Source organism: Ranitomeya imitator, chromosome 4, assembly GCF_032444005.1.
Source record: "Ranitomeya imitator isolate aRanImi1 chromosome 4, aRanImi1.pri, whole genome shotgun sequence".
NCBI classification, from domain to species: Eukaryota; Metazoa; Chordata; class Amphibia; order Anura; family Dendrobatidae; genus Ranitomeya; species Ranitomeya imitator.
In genome coordinates this window covers 169,961,638-169,982,997 of record NC_091285.1, presented here as the reverse complement: position 1 = coordinate 169,982,997, position 21,360 = coordinate 169,961,638, and the positions used below count along the sequence as shown (strand labels likewise).

Sequence of the window (21,360 nt, the reverse complement as noted above, 5' to 3'; positions counted from 1 at the left end):
AGCTTTTCATTTTTTTTCTCTTTTTGTCATTTAATTTACTAATGTTTAGGTTAATGTTTAGACTATGCACGTCTTATGTTGTGTCCCTGACATTGATGTGGTGTCGCACGTTGAGCCCATACCTTTTCTATCTGATGGCTGATTTAATCAGCCATCATCTGCCTCTGACAGCAGCATTTAAGTCATTCCACATTCCCTCGATGTGATCATGGGGTGCTAATGGGTTGCCATGGCAGCCGAGTGTTTTCTGAAGACCTCTGTGCTTGTGATGATGATTCTCCTAAGAATGCCAGTGTCTAATTGGTGTTCATAAGAGATAGTGATTTTTGGCATACATAGCACTGCGATGTATAGTACTAGCGATCAGACAGTCGCAGCTGAAATCCAGAAAAATTTGGTCAGGCCGCACCCTAAAATAGTATTGTCTCTATGGACACCAGGGCGCACGTCCTCACCAGGGGGTCCATCCCAGACAGAAGATCCAAATGCAAATGAAGAGAAGGACAGCGCCACACCAGGAAGTGAAAAAGCAGCTCACATTTTATTCTGCCTCCTGCGGCAACGTTTCGGTCCGAGGACCTTTGTCAAGCACAGTACAAAACCATTCCAACCACCATTATATATCCTTAAGCTCACCCCATTAATTAGCTAACAACCAATAGGGATACCATAATATAATAGAAAAAACACACAGCGATATAACATACATAAACATGAATAAAAACAGTACTATATGAGTAGCATTCTATGCATATCATCCTCTAACACAGTACAATCACCCCTGATTGCTCCCCTCTATACAATAAAGCCCAAAAACGCAATGTAAAGTTCCCAGCTTACAAAAGGTAAACAGACTCCATCCTCCTATCCGGGCAATGCATCGGTGGTTGTCATGGTACCGCAGACGTGTTCATGAGACGCGCAGCACAATCAGGAAAAAGTGTCGGCCCCATGTGACCGCACCATACCCAACATACAGCGCTCATCATTACACAGGTCCTACTCCAACCGCACATGTCCCAGCTAGATGGTACACCTTGTATGATCTGGTTCCCCTACATCTCTTCCGTGTAGCACATTATGGCTGTAAGGATGGGGATTGTACTGGTGACATGTTCATCATGTTATTTATATGTCATTATTATGAGTACCCCCATCATTGGAGTTAGTCTCGGTGTTGTCTACTCTATCGATGATGGTACATACGATAGTAAAAGCCCTGTCGTTTAGGATATGTATTTCTGTAAGGTATATCCCCTATTCGGAACTATTCGTATTGGTTTTCCCCATGTTTCCAATGATATGCCAGAATTAAATAAATGACGAACCTCGGACCGAAACGTTGCCGCAGGAGGCAGAATAAAATGTGAGCTGCTTTTTCACTTCCTGGTGTGGCGCTGTCCTTCTCTTTCATTTGCAGTCGCAGCTTAAAGTCCTCCACGGATACTAACAAATACGGTTAAGAGTATGTACACACGTCAGGATTTTATGCAGAAATTTCCTGAACAAAACCGGAGATTTTCTTTAGAAAATCCGCACGTGTTTTTGTGCGGATTTTTCACGTTTTTTTCCGGAGTTCCCAATGCATTAAATGGCGGGAAATCTGCAAGAAATCCGCAAAATTAATGAACATGCTGCGTATTTATCCGCAATGCATTTTTATTGCGGAAAAATATGCAGCATGTGCACAAAAATTGCGGAATGCATTCAAAATGATGGGATGCTTAATGTCTGTGTTTTGTAAGCGTTTTTGCTGTGGAAAACCACCGAAAAACGCGCAAAAAACACGAAAAATCCGGTACGTGTGCACATGGCCTCAAAGTGAAAAAGAAATGGTTTTAAAAATATAAAAGCAAAAAAAAAACAACATTCAACAAAAGTTCAAATTACTCTCCTTTTGCCTCATTAAAAATAAAAACATTTTTTACAAATTTTCACCACTTAAATAAAAAAAACTCTATACATTTTGAGTATCTGCAAAATTGTACTGACCTGGATAATCATTTTCCCAGGTCAGTTTTACTATATAATCAACATTGTAAACAAAAAAAAAAAGAACAGTTGTGGAATTTCACTTTTTTTTTGCAATTTCGCTGCACGTGATAAATTTCAAATTTCATGGTGACATTCAAAAGTACAACTAATCCCTCAAAGAACAAGGCCTCTTACAGTTATATGTGGACTAAAAAATAAAAAATTTACAGCTCTTGGAATAAGAGGAGGAAAAAACGGAAATTGGCCGTGGCGTGAAAGTCTTAAGTATATCCTGTATATCTCTGTAATAAATTATATGATGGCTATATATGGCATTGGACAATGTGAAGGTACATTGTGGCATCATAAACTCTTAGGCCGGGATCACACACAGCGAGATACGGCTGAGTCTCGCAGGTTAAAACCAAGCTCTCGCACCGGCACTCCAAAGCGGAGCGTGCGGCCGCACAGCAATACATGGAGCCGCACGCTCCGCTCCGGAGTGCCGGTGCCAGAGCAGGGTTTTAACCTGTGAGACTCGGCCGTATCTCGCTGTAGTGTGACTCCGGCCTTAAGAGTATATACGTATATACAAGCCATAATATAGTAATGTGCAAGGGGTCTACATTTTTACTGATTAACTTTTTATTTTCCTTTGCAGGTAATCATAATAATGACAACAGTGATCCTGTGTCTTCTAAATTATGCAGAAAGAAGAGGAAGTTAAGAAAGGTACTGGACATTTGTACAGCATTTTACCTCATTCTAATTTAAGGTATTTATGACTGGAAATGTCACCTTTTGAGAAAACAAGCTCCGAGCTGACCTTCAACCCCTTCATGACAGGGCGTATTTTAATTTTTGCGGGTTTAGTTTTTTCTCTCCCCTCTTTCAATAACTTTTCTATTTTTCTGTAAACATAGTCTTACAAAAACTTGTTTTTTTGTGGAAAGAGTTGTAGCATTCGATAACACCATTCATCTAATATATAAAGCTGAATGTGTGTATGTGTGTATGTATGTCCGGGATTGGCATCTGCACCGTCGCAGCTACAGCCACAAAATTTTGCACAGTCACACGTCTGGACCCCGAGAGCGTCATAGGCTATATTGTGAGGTGAAATTTTAACCCCGCGCATTCCAATTCACCAAACAATTTTGCCCCTATCTACATAATGGGGAAAAAAGTGAAAGGAAAAGTGTTGGAGGCGTCGAAGCTACAGCCACAAAATTTTGCACAGTCACACGTCTGGACCCCGAGAGCGTCATAGGCTATGTTGTGAGGCGAAATTTTAACCCCGTGCGTTCCAATTCACCAAACAATTTTGCCCCAATCTACATAATGGGGAAAAAAGTGAAAGTAAAAGTGTTGGAGGCGTCGCAGCTACAGCCACAAAATTTTGCACAGTCACACGTCCGGACCCTGAGAGCGTCATAGGCTATGTTGTGAGGTGAAATTTTAACCCCGTGCTTTCCAATTCACCAAACAATTTTGCCCCTATCTACATAATGGGAAAAAATGAAAGGAAAAGTGTTGGAGGCAAATTGACAACTGCCAGATGTGAACAAGGGGGACGTAAAGAGTGAGAGCAATGGCGCCAAAGAGTATATACCGTACAGTTGCTAAGGTGGGGCCCCAACATGGGATACTCACCACACACGGGGATATGAACACACACACAAAATGCGCCACACACTACCACGTGCTTGAACACATATCACCCTCAGCACACAATTCACCACACATTCTCCAACCTCGCCACATAAAAGTCGAAACACAAAAGTCGCGGCTCAAAACTCGCCACGCGCAGAACTCGCCACATGCAAAAACTAGGCTCTTGCAAAACTCGCCACAAGTGCAAAACTCACCTCATGGAAAACTCGCCACACGCAAAACTTGCACACGCGGAAAAATTGCCACATGCACAAAAGTTGCAACACATGCAAAATTAGCCTCACACAAAACTTGCACATACTCAAAAGGCACCACACAAAACTCGCCACGCGCAAAACTCGCCATGCGCAAAACTTGCTGCACACAAGTTGCTACACTAACCTGTCACATGCAACTCGACACACAAAAAGTTGCTACACGCATGTTGCCACACAAAACTCTTCTCACAAAAGTCGCTACATGCATGTCGCCACACGCAACTCAACACACACAACTTGACAAACGAAACTCGCCCTAAAACACACACAAGTCTGGTCTTATCCTTCAAAAATAAAAATCTGATTAATAAGCAGACAAACTACAACAAATGTACCATATAGGAAATACGGCAGCTGTCAGTCACATGACCTGTCTATTATGTGTATGTGTGAGCTAATATATACTAACAGGGGGAGGGCTTCCTGTTGGCTGGGGATTTATCAGGCTGCCAATTTAGCTTACAAATACTGAGGTAAAAATACTGAGCAAATAACGTGTGAACGAGGTCTAATACAGAAGGAGATGACACACAGGTATATACTATATACAGGGGAGATGACACACAGATATATACTATATACAGGAGAGATGACACACAGGTATATACTATATACAGGAGGAGATGACATACAGGTACATATATATACAGGAGATGACATACAGGTATATACTATATACAGGAGGAGATGACATACAGGTATATGCTATATATAGAAGATGACATGCAGGTATATACTATATGCAGGAGGAGATGACATACAGGTACATATATATACAGGAGGAGATGACATACAGGTATATACTATATACAGGAGGAGATGACACACAGGTATATACTATATACAGGAGCAGATGACCTACAGGTATATACTATATACAGGAGGAGATGACATACAGGTATATGCTATATATAGAAGATGACATGCAGGTATATACTATATACAGGAGGAGATGACACACAGATATATACTATATACAGGGGAGATGACACACAGGTATATACTATATACAGGAGGAGATGACATACAAGTATATACTATATATAGAAGGAGATGACATTCAGGTATATACTATATATAGGGGAGATGACACACAGCAGGTATATAATATATACAGGGGAGATGACATACAGGTATATACTATATACAGGAGATGACATACAGATGTATACTATATATAAGGGAGATGACAAACGTGTATATACTGAGGTGATGAGGTGAAAATGAGAGGTGTGAGGTGAGAATGAAAAGGTGTGAGTGCAAAATGAGAGGAGTGAGGAAAAATAATGGAGTTTTTTTTGCTAGTGATCAGAAAATGACAGATGTGAGGTTGAAATGACAAGTGTTAGGGGGGAATGAGAGGAGTGAGGGAGAAAATGAGAGATGTGAGGGAGAAAATGAGAGATGTGAGGGGGAAAATGAAAGATGTGATTGGGAAAATGAGAGGCGTGATGGGAAAATAAGAGAAGTGAGGTGCTATAACTAACCACAGATATTTACTATACCCAGGCAACGCCGGGCTCTTCAGCTAGTTTTAAAATATAACGTATTGAAAAACAAAATCATTCCAGATGGGGAGAAATTCTGAAAAAAACGTGTTTCCTCCAGGTATGTCCAATTGCTGCTGTTAAATGCAGGTGCAGACTGTTTAACACAGCCGGCACTTACCCTGTATAGAATGAGTTTAGCTACTGAATTTGTTCCATACGTCCGCTCCTGATATAGCACATAGCCCGGCGTCACACTAGCGTATAATACGGACGAGTGCTATGCAAGAAAACATTGCATAGCACTCGGACCAATGTTAATCTACGGGGAAGCTCACATCACCGTTTTTTTTTTTTTTTCCGGGCGTATCCTACGTGCAAGTGAAATCCCAGTGATACTTGTACTGTCGTTGTCAAGAAAGGGTAAAGAATTAAGAGTGAAAAGTTGAGTTTTGGTGAAAGTTTTACAGATTTGTACTAGCGATAGTGATTTTAAAAATGTAGCCAAATTAACTGTACATAATAAGTTAGAAATCTGTTATCCCAGATGCCCCCGTATTCATTTGCACGCATCCTCCCCCAGGGGGCGCAGGTAAAGGGGACAAGGTAGCACTCACCGTGCGGCACCACAGTGCAAGGCACGGAGCGCCTCTAGGAGGCGGCAGAGTGGTCAGACAGGCCGGTCCGCAACAAACAGGAGACAAGATACCAGAAGTTACAGCAGAACACATAGTCAGACAAGCCAGAAGTCAAAGCCAAACGGGAGCGGCGGTATCCAAAACGTGAGACGTAAGACGAAGTCGGGTTACAAGCCAGGGAGTCAAAAGCTGGTCGGGAAACGTGGTACAGAGACGGAAAACAAGAGGCGGGGTCAGAGATCAGGCCGAGTTATACACTGTAGGGAATGGGTCTAATACAAATAAGGGTAGTCAGAATCAGAAGGAACACCAGGGAATACAGCTCAGCTGCTCCAGCCAGGAAGCATGAACTATCACTGAGGCGGGCCAGCAGATTGCAGAGGACATAAAAAGCCCAGCCAGCTCCAAATGAAGGCCGAGGGGATTAATTCCTACATACCAGTCCAGAGAGGGAACAGCAGAAAATAGACTCTGAACTGGATCATGACACATACGCTATAAACTTTTTATATAAACTTTATAGCCAGAATAATATTTTAAAACAAATCTGTCACCAGGTTTTTCCTACCCCATCTGAGAGTAGCGTGATGTAGAGACAGAGACCCTGATTCCAGTGATATGTCACTTAGTTTTCTGGTTGTTGAAGTTTTGATTAAAAACTTTTATCTGCTGTAGTTCTCTGAATGCTGAGCTCTGTATAACCTACCAACTCCACTGATTGGCAGCTTTCTGTGTACACTGTGAATAGGCAGAAAGGTACCAACTAATGGTGGGGGTGGGGTTATACACAGTTCATGCATATGGAGGACTAGTCCGCTAGTGATAATCTACTAATAAAACAGTGATTTTATCCAAACTACACCAAGCAAATCAGTAGGTGACAAATCGCTGTAATCAGTGCCTGTCTCACAGATTAGGTAGCAATAAACTGGTGACAGATACACTTTAACATTATGCTTGTATATTATTTTTGTCTTCAGGAGAGAAATCCTCATGTGGTGATGGAACAAATTAAGAATATAGTTAAAGAAAATGGACAACTAAGGATTAGATTGCTGCAATTGAATAAGAAAACTAAGGAAGGTAAGTGACTCTCAAGATCCAATTATGCAACATTAAATGATTGGATGCTTTTCTAATGCCGCTATATTCTGTATGCTGCACACTAGTGGATAAAGGCAAATCAAAAATATTTATTATCTAGAACAGGAAAAATCACACACTGGTTAAAATTCAATTTATTTCCAATAGTAAATTCATTACTGTATATATATTGTTGATGAAATATAAATTGACAAGAAATGCTTAGTATAATTCAAATTCATTTTAGTTTCCTAAATGTAATTGCCCCCAATTCTAAATATTTAGCTATAATTAATAGAAAACACCTGCATTATGCCTCCAGTATAGCTATGTGAAAAAGATCTGTGGTTCAAGGATTTAAAAGGAGACACAAAATCCCCCTCCCAAACATGTTTCACCAGATACATTGGCCAATGGGACAAATGACGATGAGGAGTTAGAATCTAATACCTTTAAAACTTCTGTTTGATGATGCAGAGTGGAAATTCCCTGAACAAACCATTCAGAAATGCAATGTCTAAACCCCCCTATTACTGAAAATGATTGGCACACATAATAACCAGTCAAAGAGAGTAACATCAGAAGGTTCTGAACAATTTAAATTGTCTCCAAAAGCTGAGATGAATAGCACTGTAAGGTTTGTGCATATTATTAATTTCAGTCATTGTTCTTTTTGTAGGTATATTCCATCTTCAAAATCATTTACCAATCTAGTTGACCAAAAACCTATACATTCAGATATTTCATTAATTGTCAAACTACTGGAGTTTTAGCAAAGATACCAAAGTCCTAATTTTTTTTTAGAAAAATGTAAAGGAATCTCTTTTTTGTCATCAGAGCTCCTGCTCAATGTCTCGTGTATCGCTCTGTTGTGTCCTATGTGCAATAGGACAAAAGATTATTAATCTGCTCACCTTAATTTAGGTAGCTGGGTTAAGGTCAGCCAATCACTGAATATACTGTGTAGCTGATCATCAAATTCACTATCACGGTTTACCACGGCAGAGAGCGGCTAGAAGACTGCAGTTTCTAATTCCACATACTCCTGCACTGATTAGAAGAACGTCACCCTTTATATTAAATGGTGAAGGTTTCTGCTAGCAGTGCAGGGTTTAAATCTGTTCAGTTGACAGTCTCTGAAGCTTTCCTGCTGTGATTAACTCAGCTGTTCAGTGTTGGCCACTCTCCTCTGCTATATATACACTCTCCTCTGGAAATCAGAATTGCCAGCGTTACTTTTGTAATGCCTGGTGTGGAGTTGGAGGTGCTTGTTGAGGAGGCGAATGGAGTGTTGTTCTAAAGACTGTTGCCTGGTGATTTGTCTGAGTGCTCCTTCCTTTTGGAGCTCTCCCATGCACCCAAACAGTGGTTTACACCCACATATGGGGTATCAGCGTACTCAGGACAAATTGTACAACAACTTTTGGGGTCCAATTTCTTCTCTTACTCTTGGGAAAATAAAAAATTGGGTCCGAAAAGATAATTTTTGTGAAAAAATATGATTTTTTATTTTTACGGTTCTGCATTATAAACTTCTGTGAAGCACTTGGTGGGTCAAAGTGCTCACCACACCTCTAGATAAGTTCCTTAGGGGGTCTACTTTCCAAAATGGTGTCACTTGTGGGGGGTTTCAATGTTTAGGCACATCAGTGGCTCTCCAAACCCAACATGGTGTCCCATCTCAATTCCTGTCAATTTTGCATTGAAAAGTCAAACGGCGCTCCTTCCCTTCCGAGCTCTCCCATGCGCCCAAACAGTGGTTTACTCCCACATATGGGGTATCAGCGTACTCAGGACAAATTGTACAACAACTTTTGGGGTCCAATTTCTTCTCTTACCCTTGGGAAAATAAAAAATTGGGGCCGAAAAGATAATTTTTGTGAAAAAATATGATTTTTTATTTTTACGGTTCTGCATTATAAACTTCTGTGAAGCACTTGGTGGGTCAAAGTGCTCACCACACCTCTAGATAAGTTCCTTAGGGGGTCTACTTTCCAAAATGGTGTCACTTGTGGGGGGTTTCAATGTTTAGGCACATCAGTGGCTCTCCAAACGCAACATGGCGTCCCATCTCAATTCCAGTCAATTTTGCATTGAAAAGTCAAAAGGCGCTCCTTCGCTTCCGAGCTCTGTCATGCGCCCAAACAGTGGTTTACCCCCACATGTGGGGTATCGGCGTACTCAGGACAAATTGTACAACAACGTTTGGTGTCCATTTTCTCCTGTTACCCTTGGTAAAATAAAACAAATTGGAGCTGAAGTAAATTTTTTGTGAAAAAAAGTTAAATGTTCATTTTTATTTAAACATTCCAAAAATTCCTGTGAAACACCTGAAGGGTTAATAGACTTCTTGAATGTGGTTTTGAGCACCTTGAGGGGTGCAGTTTTTAGAATGGTGTCACACTTGGGTATTTTCTATCATATAGACCCCTCAAAATGACTTCAAATGAGATATAGTCTCTAAAAAAAATGGTGTTGTAAAAATGAGAAATTGCTGGTCAACTTTTAACCCTTATAACTCCCTAACAAAATAAATGTTTGGTTCCAAAATTGTGCTGATGTAAAGTAGACATGTGGGAAATGTTACTTATTAAGTATTTTGTGTGACATATCTCTGTGATTTAATTGCATAAAAATTCAAAGTTGGAAAATTGCAAAATTTTCAAAATTTTCACCAAATTTCCATTTTTTTCACAAATAAACGTAGGTAATATCAAAGAAATTTTGCCACTATCATAAAGTACAATATGTCTCGAGAAAACAATGTCAGAATCACCGGGATCCGTTGAAGCGTTCCAGAGTTATAACCTCATAAAGGGACAGTGGTCAGAATTGTAAAAATTGGCCCGGTCCATAACGTGCAAACCACCCTTGGGGGTAAAGGGGTTAAACAAAAACCACAAGATGAATTTCATCAACCAAGGTATCATTTTAATCAGTATAATGGTGCCGACCTGACAGTGTCTATAGGTTACTGTGCACAAGCCTGCTGACAGGTTCCCTTTAAACGTGTTAGAAAGCTTTTTGGGTTTCGCCAACTACTACCATAATTTCATCAAATCGTTTGATGTGGCCAAACTTGTTACGGATATGACCAGGAAAGAGAGCTTTTGATACCTTTAAAGAAATATTTTGCATCCTTGCTGATTCTTATACAGCCTGACGTCACTCAGCCATTTATTGTAGAAGTTGACGCGTCTGACGTGGAAGTGAGAGCTGTATTGTATCAGGGTGCATCACCTAGTAAATGACTTACATGTGCATATTTTTCTAAGAAACTCATCCGCTGAGAACTATGACATTTGTAATAGGGAACTCTTGGCAATTAAATGGGCTTTTTAGGAGTGGTGACATTTTCTGGAAGGGGTAGTTCATTCAGTTACTGTAATCACTGATCATATAAATATTTTATATTTAGAATCTGCTAAGCATCTGATGCCTAGACAGGCAAGATGGTCATTTTTCTTCACCAGATTCAACTTTTTTTGTGATGTATAGGCCGTGGAATAAGAAAGTTAAGGCAGATGCCTTATCTCGTTTTCCTGGGGGTGGATATAATTGTAAACCTGTTCCTATACTACAGAAAGGGGTTGTTGTTGCTTCTATAGGTTCTAATCTTAAGAGGGAGCTTGTGCAGGCTCAGGGGGATGCCCCTGCTGCCTGTCCATTAGGTAAACTGTTCGTACCTGTAAACCTCCATCTCAGGGTTCTAAGTGAACATCATGATTCGGTCTAGCTCTGACATCCTGGTAGTAAAGCCACCACAGATCTCCTTATGCTGCATTTTTGGTAGTCTGGGGTATACCAAGATGTTTGGGATTATGTAGCTTCCTATAGTGTTTGTGTGCTTTCTAAGACCCCTCATACTCTTCTGTCTGGGTCTCTCCAATCATTAGCGATTGCCTTGTAAACCTTGGACTCATTTATTGGTAGATTTCAACACGGATCTACCCGTATCTGCAGGTAATACTGTTATTTTAGTGGTGATGGACAGATTCAGCAAGGTGTCTCATTTTATTACGCTGTCTGCTTTGCCCAATGCTAAGACCTTGGTGCAAATTTTCATCCAAAAAATTGTGAAACTACACTGCTCAAAAAAAAATAAAAGGAACACTAAAATCCCACATCCTAGATATCACTGAATAAAATATTCCAGTTGTAAATCTTTATTCGTTACATAGTGGAATGTGTTGAGAACAATAAAACCTAAAAATTATCAATGTAAATCACAACTAATATCCCACGGAGGTCGGGAGTTGGAAATGCTCAAAATCAAAGTGGAAAATGAAGTTACAGACTGATCTTACTTCAGTGGAAATGCATCAAGACAAGGAAATGATACACAGTAGTGTGTGTGGCCTCCACGTGCCTGTATGACTTCCCTACAATGCCTGGGCATGCTCCTGATGAGGCGGCGGATGGTCTCCTGAGGGATCTCCTCCCAGACCAGGACTATCCGCCAACTCCTGGACAGTCTGGTGCAACGTGACGTTGGTGCATGGTGCGAGACATGATGTCCCAGATGTGTTCAATCGGATTCGGGTCTGGGGAATGGGCGGGCCAGTCCATAACTTCAATGCCTTCATCTTGCAAGAACTGCTGACACACTCCATCCACATGAGGTCTGACATTGCCCTGCATTAGGAGGAACCCAGGGCAACCGCACCAGCATATGATCTCACAAGGGTCTGAGGATCTCATCGCGGTACCTAATGGCAGTCAGGCTACCTCTGGCGAGCATGTGGAGGGCTGTGAGGCCCTCCAAAGAAATGCCTCCCCACACCATTACTGACCCACTGCCAAACCGGTCATGCTGAAGGATGCTGCAGGCAGCAGATTGCGTTCCACTGCGTCTCCAGACTCTGTCACATCTGTCACATGTGCTCAGTGTGAACCTGCTTTCATCTGCGAAGAACACAGGGCGCCAGTGGCTACTTTGCCAATCGTAGTGTTCTGTGGCAAATGCCAAGCATCCTGCACTGTGTTGGGCTGTGAGCACAACCCCATCTGTGGACGTCGGGCACTCAAACCATCCTCATGGAGTCAATTTCTAACTGTTTGTGTAGACACTTGCACATTTGTGGCCTGCTGGAGGTCATTTTGCAGGGCTCTAGGTGTCCTCCTCCTGTTCCTCCTTGCACAAAGGCTGAGTTAGCGATCCTGCTGCTGGGTTGTTGCCCTCCTACAGCCCCCTCCACTTTTCCTGGTGTACTGGCCTGTTTCCTGGTAGTGCTTCCAGCCGCTGGAAACTACGCTGACAGACACATTAAACCTTCTTGCCACAGCTCGCATTGATGTGTCATCCTGGATGAACTGCACTTCCTGAGCCACTTGTGTGGGTTGTAGAGTCTGTCTCATGCTACCACGAGTGTGAAAGCACAACCAACATTCAAAAGTGACCAAAACATTAGCCAGAAAGCATTGGTACTGAGTTGTGGTCTGTCGTCCCCACCTGCAGATCCACTCCTTCACTTGAGTGTATCTTGATAATTGGCAATAATTTCCATCTGTTGTCTATTACATTTGCACAACAGCATGTGAAATTGATTGTCAAACAGTGTTGCTTCCTAAGTGGACAGTTTGATTTCACAGAAGTTTGATTTACTTGGAGTTATATTCTGTTGTTTAAGTGTTCCCTTTATTTTTCTGAGCAGTGTACATTGGATTTCTACCAATATTGTTTCTGTCTTGGGGGTGCAATTTATTTTTACATTTTGGATAGCTTTTTGTGATTGTTTGGGGATCCATTTGTCATTTTGTTTAGCCTTTCATCCACAGCCTAATGCACAAACTGAACGTATTAATCAGAATCTTGATAGGTGTTTTGTGTGAGAATCAGGAGGATTGGGTTACTAACTTAAGGTACTGTCACACTAGACGATATCGCTAGCGATCCGTGACGTTGCAGCGTCCTCGCTAGCGATATCGTCCAGTGTGACAGCGACCAACGATCAGGCCCCTGCTGGGAGATCGCTGGTCGGGGAAGAAAGTCCAGAACTTTATTTCGCCGCTGGACTCCCCGTAGACATCGCTGAATCGGCGTGTGTGACACCGATTCAGCGATGTCTTCACTGGTAACCAGGGTAAACATCGGGTAACTAAGCGCAGGGCCGCGCTTAGTAACCCGATGTTTACCCTGGTTACCAGCGTAAAAAAACAAACAGTACATACTTACATTCAGCTGTCTGTCCCTTGCCGTCTGGTTCCTGCACTGACTGCTGGCCGTAAAGTGAAAGCAGAGCACAGCCACAGCGGTGAGTCACCGCTGTGTGACTCACCGCTGTGCTGTGCTTTCACTTTCACTTTACGGCCAGCAGTCAGTGCAGGAACCAGATGGCAAGGGACAGACAGCTGAATGTAAGTATCTACTGTTTGTTTTTTTACGCTGGTAACCAGGGTAAACATCGGGTTACTAAGCGCGGCCCTGCGCTTAGTTACCCGATGTTTACCCTGGTTACCGGGGACATCGGGATCGTTGGTCGCTGGAGAGCTGTCTGTGTGACAGCTCTCCAGCGACCAAACAGCTACGCTGCAGCGATCCGGATCGTTGTCGGTATCGCTGCAGCGTCGCTAAGTGTGACGGTACCTTTACCTCTAGCTCAATTTGCTGTGAATAACCATTGTCATGAGTCTGCTGATAAGATCCCATTCCTTGGGGCATACAGGTTTCATCTTAAGTTCAGCTCGTTTAATAGGAATCGTTCTTCAATAAAACCTGAAGACTAACGGTTTTCATCTTTTATTATATCTTTGTGGCAATGGGGTGTTAATAATTTGAAGAAGATAAGGTCCAAATATATGAGTATGGCTGATCTGAAACATTTGGTGGGTTCAGACCTGTGTGTTAGTGATTTGGTGTGATTGTCCTAGAGGTCCATTAAGTTGAATGTTCCTACTTGGAAACTGGGACCCAGGTTCAACGTTCCTCATAAGATTGTGGCCGTCGTCAATCCTGAAGTATTCCACCTAGCTTTGCCACACACTTTTAGGATTCATAATTTGTTTTACCGGTCTCTACTCAAAATATATGTTGCGTCTTCTGAACCATCACCACCCCCTCCATCCCCGGTCATTATTGATGGGAATTAGGGGTTTCAGATAGCTAAGATCTTTGATTCTTGCTTGGTTTGTCAGTCTCTTCAGTATCTGGTTCACTGGAAGAGTTAGGCTATGTGCACACGTAGGTTCGGGTCCCTGCGAGTTCTTCCGCAGCGGATTTGATAAATCTGCAGGGCAAAACCGCTGCGGTTATCCCTGCAGATTTATCACGTTTTTTCTTGCAGTTTCCGCTGCTAGTTTTACTCCTGCACTGGTTTTACTATTGATGCTGCATGTTCAGCATCAATAGTAATGTTAAAATAAAAAAAAAAATGGTTATACTCACCCTCTGACATCCCGATCTCCTCGGTGCTGCAGGCGACGGTCCGGTTCCAAAGATGCTGTGCGAGAAGGACCTTTGTGATGTCATGGTCATGTGACCGCGACGTCACTGCAGGTCCTGCTCGCATAGCAACCTGAGACCGGACGGCCGCGTGCAGCACTGAGAGGTGAGTATATCATTATTTTTTATTTTAATTCTTTTTTTTTTACCACAAATATGGTTCCCAGGGCCTGGAGGAGAGTCTCCTCTCCTCCACCCCGGGTAGCAACCGCACATTATCCGCTTCAGCCCCATGTGGGAAGTAAGCGGATCAATGCATTTCTATGTGTGCAGAATCGCTGTGATTCTGCACAAAGGAGTGTCATGCTGCGGGTTGTAAACCGCTGCGTCTCTGCGCGTTTTTTCCCGTAGCATGTGCACAGCGGTTTCCCATTGGTTTACATGTTTACTGTAAACGCAATGGAAACTGCTACGGACCCGCAGCATCAAAATTGCTGCGGTTCCGTGGTAAAAACCGCAATGTGTACACATAGCTTTACGATCCTGAAGAAGGAATGTGGGTACCAGCATCTGATGTCCATGCGGTCAGGTTGATCCAGTCCTAGACGGGGGGTACTGTCACAGGTTTACTGCAATAGGGAGGGGCCAGAAGACCGTGATGTCTGACTGCACATGCTCCTGCACTGAGTAAAACCACTTCACCATCACATTAAATGCTGCAAGTTTCTGCTAGCATTGCAGGGGTTAATTCTGTTTAGTTGAGAGTCTCTGAAGCTTTCCTGCTTTTCAGCTGTTTAGTATTGGCCAGTCGCCTCTGCTATATACAGCTAAGTCCATATATATTTGGACAGAGACTACATTTTTCTAATTTTGGTTAAAGACATTACCACAATGAATTTTAAACAAAACAATTCAGATGCAGTTGAAGATCAGACTTTCAGCTTTCATTTGAGGGTATCCACATTAAAACTGAATGAAGGGTTTTGGAGTTTCAGCTCCTTAACATGTGCCACCCTGTTTTTAAAGGGACCAAAAGTAATTGGACAGATTAATTTTAAATAAAATGTTCATTTCTAGTATTTGGTTGAAAACCCTTTGTTGGCAATGACTGCCTGAAGTCTTGAACTCATGGACATCACCAGACGCTGTGTTTCCTCCTTTTTGATGCTCTGCCAGGCCTTCACTGCGGTAGTTTTCAGTTGCTGTTTGTTTTTAGGCCTTTCTGTCTGAAGTTTAGTCTTTATCAAGTGAAATGCTGCTCAATTGGGTTGAGATCAGGTGACTGACTTGGCCATTCAAGAATATTCCACTTCTTTGCTTTAATAAACTCCTGGGTTGCTTTGGCTTTATGTTTTGGGTCATTGTCCATCTGTAGTATGAAACTACGATCAATCAGTTTTGCTGCATTTGGGTGGATATGAGCACACAGTATGTCTCTGAATACCTCAGAATTAATTTGGCTGCTTCTGTCCTGTGTCAAATCATCAATAAATACTAGTAACCCAGTGCCACTGGCGCCATGCATGCCCAAGCCATCACACTGCCTCCGCCATGTTTTACAGATGATGTGGTATGCTTTGGATCATGAGCTGTACCACGCTTTCGCCATACTTTTCTCTTTCCATCATTCTGGTAGAGGTTGATCTTGGTTTCATCTGTCCAAAGAATGTTCTTCCAGAACTGTGCTGGCTTTTTAGATGCTTTTTAGCAAAGTCCAGTCTAGCCTTTTTATTCTTGATGCTTATGAGTGGCTTGCACCATGTAGTGAACCCTCTGTATTCTCTTTATGGTAGATATGGATATTGATACGCCTACCTCCTGGAGAGTGTTGTTCACTTGGTTGGCTGTTGTGAAGGGGTTTCTCTTCACCATAGAGATTATTCTGCGATCATCCACCACTGTTGTCTTCCGTGGGCGCACAGGTCTTTTTGAATTGATGAGTTCACCAGTGCTTTCTTTCTTTCTCAGGATGTACAAAGCTGTAGATTTTGCCACTCCTAATATTGTAGCAATTTCTCTGATGGGTTTTTTCTGTTTTCGCAGCTTAAGGATGGCTTTTTTCACCTGCATGGAGAGCTCCTTTGACCTCATGTTTACTTCACAGCAAAACCTGCCAAATGCAAGCACCACACCTGAAATCAACTCCAGGCCTTTTATCTGCTTAATTGAGAATGACATAACGAAGGGATTGCCCACACCTGTCCATGAAATAGAGTCAATTGTCCAATTACTTTTGGTCCCTTTAAAAACAGGGTGGCACATGTTAAGGAGCTGAAACTCCTAAACCCTTTATCCAATTTTAATGTGGATACTCTCAAATGAAAGCTGAAAGTCAGAACTTCAACTGCATCTGAATTGTTTTGTTTAAAATTCATTGTGGTAATGTCTATAACCAAAATTAGAAAAATCTTGTCTCTGTCCAGATATATATGGACTTAAAGGGAACCTGTCACCCCGTTTTTTGAGATTGAGCTATAAATACTGTTAAATAGGGCCTGCGCTGTGTGTTCCTATAGTGTATGTAGTGTACCCCGATTCCCCACCTATGCTGAGAAATAACTTACCAAAGTCGCCGTTTTCGCCTGTCAATCAGGCTGGTCAGGTCGGGAGGGCGTGGTGACATCGCTGGTTCTTCCTCAGCTTTACGTTGGTGGCGTAGTGGCGTAGTGGTGAACAAGCAGCGCGCGATCTGCGCTGTCATCCCTTTCGTCGGTGGGGGCGGCCATCTTCCTGGGGCCGCGCGTGCGCAGATCGAGTGCTCTGCTGCACGGGGCTTCAGGAAAATGGCTGCGGGATGCCGCGCGTGCGCATTAGAGATCGCGGCGGCCATTTTCCCAAAGCCGAGATGCAAAACGGCGACTTTGGTAAGTTATTTCTCAGCATAGGTGGGGAATCGGGGTACACTACATACACTATAGGAACACACAGCGCAGGCCCTATTTAACAGTATTTATAGCTCAATCTCAAAAAACGGGGTGACAGGTTCCCTTTAACTGTGTACTCTCCTCTGGCAATCAGAATTGCCAGCGTTAGTTTTATATGGCCAGGTGTGGAGTTGGAGGTGTTTGTTGAGTAGGCATTTGGAGTGATGTTCTAAAGACTGTTACTTGGTGATTTGTCTGAGTGCATATCCTCATCCACTCCTATTTAGTTGTTCCTTCCTTTTACTTCCTGGTGTTCCAGTCAATTGTTTGAGTGCATATTTGTATGATTGGTATTTTCATTTATGTCTGTATGTCTTCCCTTGTTAGGCTGGTTTTTGTATTCTTATATATAACTTTTCCCCATTTCCCTGGGTGGAGAAGGGGTGACAGAAAAGGGCTGCTTCAGGAGCTCAGCCATTTACATGGCCCTGGCGTCTTCACCATTAAAAGTAATCCTGAGAGCCGGGATAGCTAGGGCACCCCTAGCTTTAGAGATGGGGAAGGAGCCATTTGCCCCGGTATATCAAACTACAGTCACGTAACTGCTTTGTTACTGTTTTGCTCTTAAAAATCTAAATTGTAATTTTTATTATTTTGTTAATATTTGTAAATCCACCTTTGGCTTTAAAATTTCCTGAATCATTCTGGGCATGCTCTTGATCAAATTAAAACATGTCTCAACCGAAATTTGATCCCAGGACTCTTCTACACGTTCTCAAAGTGCAAACTGGTCGACTCACTTGGGTATGTACACCGTTTTTTCTTCAACTCTTCAACTCTACTCCCAACTGTTTGATTGGGTTGAGGTCTAGGAACTGAGGTCTAGGAACATTTCTTTGCCAAATTGTATGTATTTTTTGGGCCGTTGTCCTGCTAGAGCACTATGTCATCCACTTCATACACATAATACATAAAAGCGTACTAAGTAACTCGTCTTTGGCTTTGGCTGTGAAACAACCCTATATCATTAGGCTTCCTCCACCGAACTTGACAGTTCCTTCAATTTCTCGATCTGTTAGCCCTTTTTCCCTTGTTTCTTCCAGACCCATTTGCACCCATCATATCCTAGTATATTGACCGTGTGTGCCACGGTGTTGGTATCTTGTGAGCTGACTTGTTGACTTGGATACTTTGCCTGGATGTCCACCTCTTGACTTTGGAATGGATGGATTCAATTTTGTATTCTTCTAGTAGTCATGGCACTCCCATGATGCAGTTTGGTAAATTTATAGGTCGAGAGACTTCTATCGATGAGCTGGATATTGCTGTCTCTCTTTTCTTTGGAAATTTTCATGGCTGTTTCTCAATTCGAACCAGTAACTTTTCGCTTGAGAATCAACTTAATAAGACATTGAGCTATTAGGGAATGTAAGAATAGGTTGTATTAGGTAGTATTCAGAAAGAAAAATATTTTTCCACCACTAGGAGCAAAACAGTAACAATGCAGTGACATGACAAGAATCTGCAAACTAATCATATGCTTAATAGTTGCAAGTAAAATTTATGTATGATGCAGCATAGATAATTGTATATAAAATAGCGGTAGTGTCATGTTCAAAGCAGTTGTGGATGGTGAGGTATGGAGCCTGAAAGTAAAAATTTCAATACATTTTTACCCTTTTGCTCGTCACTGTATATATATTGTGGTAGATCATCTCACTCGGCTGCTTAACGAGGTAGTCACAGGAATGCTTCTCGTTTAAATTTTCAACTGGTTTATTAAAACAAGCTTCATAAACCAGTCGAATCAAAAGAAATAGTTAAGTAAATAAGGCAGCACACTGCAGCGCTAGAACATGCAAACTTGAAATACAAAATTTGAACTGCATTACTGCACTAGAAATATGAAAAATGAGAGCGTTTAGCACATAAAAACGGCCAATTTTATGTGTACCTGGTAGCCCCTTTACGGCATCTCTCTTATACCGGGTCCTAAACTTGCCTTACCTCGCTGAGAATAAACGTCTCCATCTGAATGGGTACATGTGAAACCTCTTCCTAGACTAAAATTCTCTCTCTCTGTGGAGGGGTATTGGACCTGTTGTAATTAAAACACCTGTGGCTAGGAGGCGGAGTGCACGATCAGAAGGCTAAAGAATACATTTAAAAAACCTGACCGGCACATCCAAACATAGACTAAAGGTACCTTCACACATAACGATATCGTTAACGATATCGTTGCTTTTTGTGCCGTAGCAACGATATCGTTAAGGAAATCGTTCTGTGTGACAGCGACCAACGATCAGGCCCCTGCTGGGAGATCGTTGGTCGCTGAGGAAAGTCCAGAACTTTATTTCGTCGCTGGACTCCCTGCAGACATCACTGGATCGGCGTCTGTGACACCGATCCAGCGATGTCTTCACTGGTAACCAGGGTAAACATCGGGTTACTAAGCGCAGGGCCGCGCTTAGTAACCTGATGTTTACCCTGGTTACCAGCGTAAAAGTAAAAAAAAAAACACTACATACTTACCTACCGCTGTCTGTCCCCGGCGCTCTGCTTCTCTGCACTCCTCCTGCACTGGCTGTGAGCGTCGGTCAGCCGGAAAGCAGAGCGGTGACGTCACCGCTCTGCTTTCCGGCCGCTGTGCTTATACAGGGCAGAGAAGCAGAGCGCAGAGGGACAGACAGCGGAAGGTAAGTATGAAGTGTTTGTTTGTTTTTTACTTTTACGCTGGTAACCAGGGTAAACATCGGGTTACTAAGCGCGGCCCTACGCTTAGTAACCCGATGTTTACCCTGGTTACCGGCATCGTTGGTCGCTGGAGAGCTGTCTGTGTGACAGCTCTCCAGCGACCAAACAGCGACCCTCCAGCGATCGACATCGTTGTCGGTATCGCTGCAGCGTCGCTGAGTGTGAAGGTACCTTAAGTGTGAACAGGTGCTGAACCTAGAGTCGCCAACTCGTATATAGTTAAGTAAATAAGGCAGCACACTGCAGCGCTAGAACATGCAAACTTGAAATACGAAATTTGAACTGCATTACTGCACTAGAAATATGAAAAATGAGAGCGTTTAGCGCATAAAAATGGCCAATTTTATGTGTACCTGGTAGCCCCTTTACGGCAGTTTAGGACCGCTAAGTCATCTGGGTAATTTCGCAATGCATCCTGGGAATGGAAGATGGCGGCCGCATCACACAGCTTCGCTGGATCCCAGGGGTGAGTATATAACTATTTTTTATTTTAATTATTTTTTTTAACAGGGATATGGTGCACACACTGCTAAATACTGTGTGGGCAGTGTTATATACCTACGTCGCTGGGCAATATACTACGTGACTGGGCAATATACTACGTGACTGGGCAATATACTACGTGGCTCTGTGCTGAATACTACGTCGCTGGGCAATATACTACGTCGCTTGACAATATACTACGTGACTGGGCAATATACTACATGGCTCTGTGCTGAATACTACGTCGCTGGGCAATGTATTACGTGACTGGGCAATATACTACGTAACTGGGCAATATACTACGTGATTGGGCAATATACTACGTGGCTGGGCAATATACTACGTGGCTGGGCAATATACTACGTGGCTGCGCAATATACTACGTGGCTGGGCAATATACTACGTGACTGGGCAATATACTACGTGACTGGGCAATATACTACGTGGCTGGGCAATATACTACGTGGCTGGGCAATATACTACGTGGCTGGGCAATATACTACGTGGCTGGGCAATATACTACGTGACTGGGCAATATACTACGGGACTGGGCAATATACTACGTGGCTGGGCAATATACTACGTGGCTGGGCAATATACTACGTGGCTGGGCAATATACTATGTCACTGGGCAATATACTACGTGACTGGGCAATATACTACGTGGCTGGGCAATATACTACGTAGCTGGGCAATATACTACGTGGCTAGGCAATATACTACGTGGCTGGGCAATATACTACGTGGTTGGGCAATATACTACGT

General features: G+C 42.6%; 1 long non-coding RNA gene across 1 annotated transcript in view; it reads left to right on the top strand.

Annotated features, from left to right (window-relative positions):
- The first annotated feature begins 2,654 nt into the window (after positions 1-2,654).
- The window catches only part of LOC138674000 (uncharacterized), a 28,065-nt gene continuing 9,359 nt past the window's right edge, over positions 2,655-21,360 (top strand). The window contains exons 1-2 of the long non-coding RNA XR_011320419.1: positions 2,655-2,706; positions 7,011-7,113. This is a non-coding gene — a long non-coding RNA (uncharacterized lncRNA). The remainder of the gene's footprint in view (positions 2,707-7,010; positions 7,114-21,360) is intronic.